The sequence below is a fragment of the Anastrepha obliqua genome, chromosome 3 (genome assembly GCF_027943255.1).
Source record: "Anastrepha obliqua isolate idAnaObli1 chromosome 3, idAnaObli1_1.0, whole genome shotgun sequence".
NCBI classification, from domain to species: domain Eukaryota; kingdom Metazoa; phylum Arthropoda; class Insecta; order Diptera; family Tephritidae; genus Anastrepha; species Anastrepha obliqua.
The window spans coordinates 134494480-134501159 of record NC_072894.1 but is presented as its reverse complement, the minus strand read 5'-3'; positions in this window follow the sequence as shown (position 1 = coordinate 134501159).

The following is a 6680-nucleotide window of genomic DNA, read 5'->3' as shown; positions in this document are numbered from 1 at the left end:
CAAATTTCTTTCAAAGTACTTCGAAAAAAAAAAAATTTTTTTTAATACGTTAATAAAAATTCTCAAAAATTTAGTAGCCAAACAGTCGCCATTTTTGTTACTTCTTTTATTTTGAAAAAAAAAAAAAATTGTTTTCAAGTAATGCGCTGTTTTTCAGAATATGTATTTATTTCATTCGGCTGCTGAAAAAATACCGGAATACTCCTATATGCCCAGTGGCCTAACACTTTAATTTTGAGAAATAATAAAAACACCAGCAAAAAATTAGGAAAGTTGTAGAAAAAAACTAATTTCGTATTACATGCAACAAGAATCTGCTCTAAAATTGCTAAAGTGCTGCCTTAACCAAAACTTTTTCTTAGCCCATACAAATATGATTTTGCCTTCTGAGTTGTAACACTGGTGCTAATTTGAATTTGTCGCTTTTTTCTTCATTTCAAATTTTGATAGAAATCATTCATTAACTTCCTTAGCCCACAGTTCTACATTTTTAATTATTAACTATTTTTTAGCACCTGTTTAATGACTAGAAGGGTCACATAACTAAAGAACGCCATCTAGTACCGCTATGGACCGAACCAGTCTATGCATGAATACAAGTCAACAAGTTCAACCTGAACTAACGTGAGGGCTAAAAAGCCATTGCTGGCTCACAGCAATCTGTTGCGCTTGGAAGACGAATCTCGCTAGTCCACTTGAAGCTATCCACCAACACACCACATTTCCTTGGTCTTAGGAGTGCACCTACCTCCCATTGCACATACACAAGTTCTAAGCCATCTGAATAGTACGAGTTGTATGACTTTAGTAAAATCTGCATACTCTGAAGAATATTTTAACCGATTTAAGTGTAACTATTTTTCACTTGAACAATGCAATATTTTCTCTTCAAAAATTTCGTTAATTTATTTTTCATTCATTCGTCACTCCTTTTCGTAATTCAAAAATGAACAGGATTGCTTAACTCGTTGATTCTATTACAAAGGCTAATTTTAATAATATTAATACAAAAATAAAGCGAAAATAATAAAAAAAATATGCCGCAGTAACAGCAATTGAAAAGCAACTTCACTTAAACAAGGAACGCACCATCAACAAGTCTAAGAAATAATCAGAAATAACTCAACTACAAAATCTAAAATCTTAATTTGTACAAAAAGGCCAAAATAAGAAAACAGAAACAAAGGGCGTACGGCTGAGCAAAGACAAAAAGGCATTTAAGTAATGAAATTATATTAAAAATAGCATAAAATTTGGCGTTTGAGCCTGCCTAGTTGCCTCGCTGCCACGCTGCAAAGCAATCACAGACAATCGACAAACAATGCAAATTTACAATCTACAAATCAACAACAGCAAATAGTGGAGTGATGAGAGTTAAGAAAGTAATCGTAATATTCCTGATGATGTGATTATAAAATATTGCGCACGCCCACTAACTCCAACTACAGCACGTGAAGGCGGCCTAAGATATGCGCACTAGCTTCTTCTTCTTCTTCTATTTACAAAGACTTGTGTGTATGCACATATCTTATAACTGCTAAGCAATACTTTTCTGGGAACTTAAGAATTTAAAGAGCAGCTGCGTGGAACCACACACCATTAGAATTTCCAACGCTTGAAGGGTAGCGACTGCGGGTTTTTCTACTCCTCAATTCCTCTTTGGACGTGGTTACCTTCACTAACTCGTACTGACTCATGCACATGCGCTCTTCCCTCAATTCTGTTTTAACTGCACTGTGTTGCTGGAGTCAAGTGTAGCGCAAATACTTTAAGTTCTTAATGTAATTCGCTTTAATGCAATTTACTTGCACTCAAGTTTAGTATTAAGAAGTTGTGTTTAAGCGAGTTGAGTGAGTTAAATAATTATTTTCAGTTGTTAGCGATGTGAAGTTCGTAACTAAATACGTATGAATGCACTTAAAAAATAGACCAGGAAAATATTTGCTGAGCAATTTGAAGAGTGATAAAGCGAGTACTTGGCTGAATTTGTTTGTTTAAATCTAACTCTGGTTTAAAGTTATAAAGCTTCTGCTAAAGACACTCTTATCGTATTAACAAGAAAGTCAGCAATCTAAGTTAGGGGTTGTATGACTTATGAAGCTTATGTAACCACGTCAGAATATCCCTTATCAAACTTTCGGAATATTTCCTACCACAACTCACGTGGCAAACGCATGCACTTATTGGACTTTGAAAAGCCGTATCGCTCATTTCGTTCAAAAGTATCAAAATCTAAAAAAGGTATTATTTTTAGATAAGCATTCAGAAATTACCATAAGCTCTTCCTTCATGCTGAGGGAAAAATTCATGGTGATCTCAGAATCTAGATATCAAATACCCAGGCATTGTTGTGGATAGCAAACTGTCCTGAAGATTAAGTGTGGAAGAAAGAGCAAAGAAAGCCTCTAATGCCTTATACGCAAGCAAAAAAACGCTTAAACAACGCATTGAAATTATTAAAATTCACTATAAAAATGGTGAAAATTTGACAGAGACGTTCGTAAAACTCGAACATTTTTGGGTCATCGTGAAGCACCTTATCGGACCGCAATACAGAAATTGGTGAAAGAATTCGAACTGTTGGAACAAGTTAGTGATGTGAAGAATAAAACCCGTGCACGGCGTCAAGAACAGCCTAAAATATTGCTGTTGTAGCCGAAAGAGTTGAAGAAAACCCATGTTTGTCCATTCCTCGTCGTTCTTTGGAATTAGGCATTCCGCAAACGTCATTACACCGTATTTTGCATAAACATTTGGGTCATAAGGCTTATAAAGTCCAGTTAACACAACGTCGTGTCTTTGCTGATTGGGTCATTGAAATGCATGAAAATGATCCGGAATTCCATCGAAAAATCATCTTGAGTGATGAGGCCCATTTCCACCTCGGTGGCTTCGTGAATAAGCAAATTTGTCGGATCTGGGGCTTAGAAAATCCCAGAGTTATTGTTGAAAAGCCTCTCTATCCTGAACGTGTGACTGTTTGGTGCGGCTTATGGTCCGGCGTAGTCATTGGACCTTACATTTTCGAAAATGAAGCTGGAGCAACAGTTACGGCGAATGGATTGCGGTATCGAGAGATAATTAACGATTTTTTATGACCGGAATTGGATGGTATTGATCTTTTACGGGAACAACCCCTCTTATTGGAAAACCCTTTATATGACGGTCATTGAACCAATACTGCCCTATGAGTCGCTAGTATGGTGGATGGCGTGCGATTAAGTGACTTACGTTAAAAGATTGGAAAAAGTGCAAAGGATTGCAGGAATATGCTATGAGCATAACTCCAACACCGGTAATAGAAAGAATTCTTAACTGTTATCCAATCAAAGTTGAAGTAAGAAACTCATCCAAAAGATCTGCTCCAAGACTGAAGAAGTCAGGAAAATGCTCCTAGAGGCTTTCTGGTAACAACAACATTTTGGATTCAAACGGAAGGGCAGACTTAATTCCACTAGTTAAATTTGACAAAAAGCCTTGTGTTAGTACAGATCACAAGAGGGGTCCAAAATGGTAGAAGGAGTAGGAACGGTTGTCTTTTTTCCGCGTTTTGATCTCCAAAAGTCTTTCACACTCCCTAACTACTATAGTATATTTAAAACTGAAATCTATGCCGCAACAAAAGCAGCTGAATTGGCTCTGAAATTAACTCTTTGTAATACTTGGACAAACATTTTCAATGATAGTCAAGCGGCTATTAAAGCAATGGCTCCTTACACTAACTCGGAATGTGTTCAACATTGCAGACCTAAAATGGATGAACAAGTAATTATTTACTGAGTACCAGGACTCAAAGTAATAGAAGTAAATCAGAGAGCCCATCACTTGTCGAGATGGAGCACATGATAAATATAATCTTCTTTCTGCAAATGGAATTAAATGAGGGCTAGCTCTGTAAACATAGTCGACATGGGAACACTCAACCTCGCACAAAACTGCCAAAATTATGCTCAGCTCACATCACGCAGTCAAAATAGGATAAGTCCAGAGCGATGTATTTAACATGTGCAACGTAGCGAATGCTAGGTGCACTTCGGAACATCTACATTGCCACTGCTCTGCTCTCTATAGGTCTCGACAAATGTGAATAGGATCAATATATTTTTCATCCTTGGAGAATATTGCTGACAAAAGGCTGGATGGCTTGTTAAAACTCGCGTGCATTATGAATTATATAAAATATAGACTCCGACTCCAGATACATCTTCTCTTCTTAATTTGCGCAATAACCGCTTACGCGATTTTGGCCGAGTTTAACAAAGCGCGCCAGTCGTTTCTTTCTCGTGCTAACCGGTGCTAATTGGACACATCAAGTGAAGCCAAGTCCTTCTCCACCTGATCTTTCCAACGCAAAGGAGGCCTTCCTCTTCCTCTGTTACCACGAGCTGGTACCGCATCGAATACTTTCAAAGCCGCAGCGTTTGCATCCATTCGGACGACATGATCCAGCCAACGCTGCCGTCGTGAAGCTCATACAGCTCATCGTTCCATCGCCTGCGATATTCGTCGTTGCCAATGAGCAAAGGTCTTAAAATCTTACACAGAATCTTTCTCTCAAACACTCCAAGCGTCACTTCATCGGATGTTGTTGTCGTCCAAGCTTCTGTGCCATACGTTAGGAGGGCATGATGAGAGTCTTGTATAGTGTTAGTTTTGTTCGTCGAGAGAGGACTTTACTGCTCAGTTGCCTACTAAGTCCAAGTCTACGTTGGATTTCAAGGCTAACATTGTTATCGGTGTTAATGCTGGTTCCTTAATAAACGAAGTCTTTTACAACCTCGAAATTATAACTGTATACAGTGACGTGGGTGCCGATACGCGAGTGCGCCGACTCCAGATACATATCACTGGCAAAACAATGGCCCTTATGGGTCTAAGTGTGACCTTTTACAGATCAGCCAGCACTAGCTAAACTTGAGAATCCATGGTTTGTTTGAAATAATGGCTTGTAATAGATTTTTCCTTACTCTTTTAAGGAAGTTCGACGAGTACTAGTGTTGACTAATAGTTTGGCCATCAAAAACTCTGTGATAGCTCAAGATCAAGCCAGCCTACTAATTTCATTAATATTTCCGTCCATTTTTGACGCGGAGAAGCAACTGTGGCGTTAGTTATCTTCAAGGCCTTCTAGGTCTTTTTGAAAACACTTAAGCCCGCACTTTATGATTTAAAATAATCATTTAGTGTAGTCTATCTTGTCAAGCGTTTACACATTATTTTTAGAGCCAAAACTGTTAAGGTATCGCGTGAGGCCTCTGTATTAATTCGTTTATTGTTTCTCAAATATGTACGAATGCAGACTGTAACACCACCTAAACTCCAAGTTGTATGCCCTTGTATTTGTCGCTTATGCCAAAGCAGCATTGGATCTGCGCTAAGGCAGCTCTGTGTAATCTGATCCAGCTTCATTATGTATATTAAAATTTTTTTAAAGTAAAAGTAAGGCAAATAATATTTTTTTAATTGCCGCTACAACCAAGAAGCTCCAATGTGAGCCGTCCACGCCGAACTCATTCAACCGCTTTAATAAAAGCGTACAAGAATGCTTCAAATTTCATTTGTAAGCTACCCTTCATGCCACTCAACTTATTTCATTGCTTTATGCCTTTATTATTAAATATCAACCAATAACGCCGAAAAAGGATAACAATCGCACTGCTTCTCCACATCCTCAGCAGCATAAAAACCTACCTCCGCCCTTTTCAACGCGTTGAAGTGTTTATCCTTGCGCATTAATAAAATTTAATTTGTTTACAAAAGCTAAAGCGGGCAGAGAAGAGAAGGAGGGAGAGGAAGAACAAGTGGCATAAGTAGTAGGGAAGAATGAAAGCAAAGTAAAGGAGCAAATATTTTATACACTCAAGAATATGCAGCCAACAGAATGAAGAAAATAATCAAAGATATCAACATTTAAAGAGATCGCACAAACAAAATAAATAAATATAAAAGGAATTGAAATAAGGCAATAAGAGCAAAAAGACAGCAACTTCATTTGAGAAAAGTCTCTGAACGCTAGACCAACAAATCCGCTCGGTTCTTCAGTGTGCAACATTGGCAACACAGGCTCTTACGCAGTGCCACCGCACATCACAGCGCAATCTACAAGATTTTATTTACACCTTCTGTGAAAATATTTACACTTCAAAAAGCTGTAGGCGGCACCGAACGAAGCAGCGGCGGCAGCGAGTAGAAAAATGAGCAACACCTACCTGACCGATTGGGAAGAAGATCCACGCAAGCACATACCGCCCGCCAGCTTCAAGCAGCAACCAGCAAAAGCAAACAATTGAAAGTAGATTTCCGGCTTAAAAATTGAAAAATTCCCAAAGGGAAGCTAAAAACTCATAATAAGCCTGGGGCGGAGCGTTGAGCGAAAAAAAAAATAAAAAACAAAGCGAGAAAAGAGTGAATAAAAAGCTGTAAGAGTGGTTGGGGAAATGCTGATGGAAGAATAAGCAGAAGAAGCTAAGTAGGCAGGCAGCTGGGGAGTTAGAAGCAGGCGCAGCAAGAAGCTGAGGGCTGAAGTGAGGCGAGTATTTGAATAGAGCATTTGTTACCTGCAGCTGGATTCTTTACAGCAGCTGAGCCGCTGAGCCGTTGCGCCGCATTGGCAAATTTATGTGAAAAGAATATATTTTTTTTCCGTGGCAGAAAAAATTTGCTTTGTATAGGAAATAGGT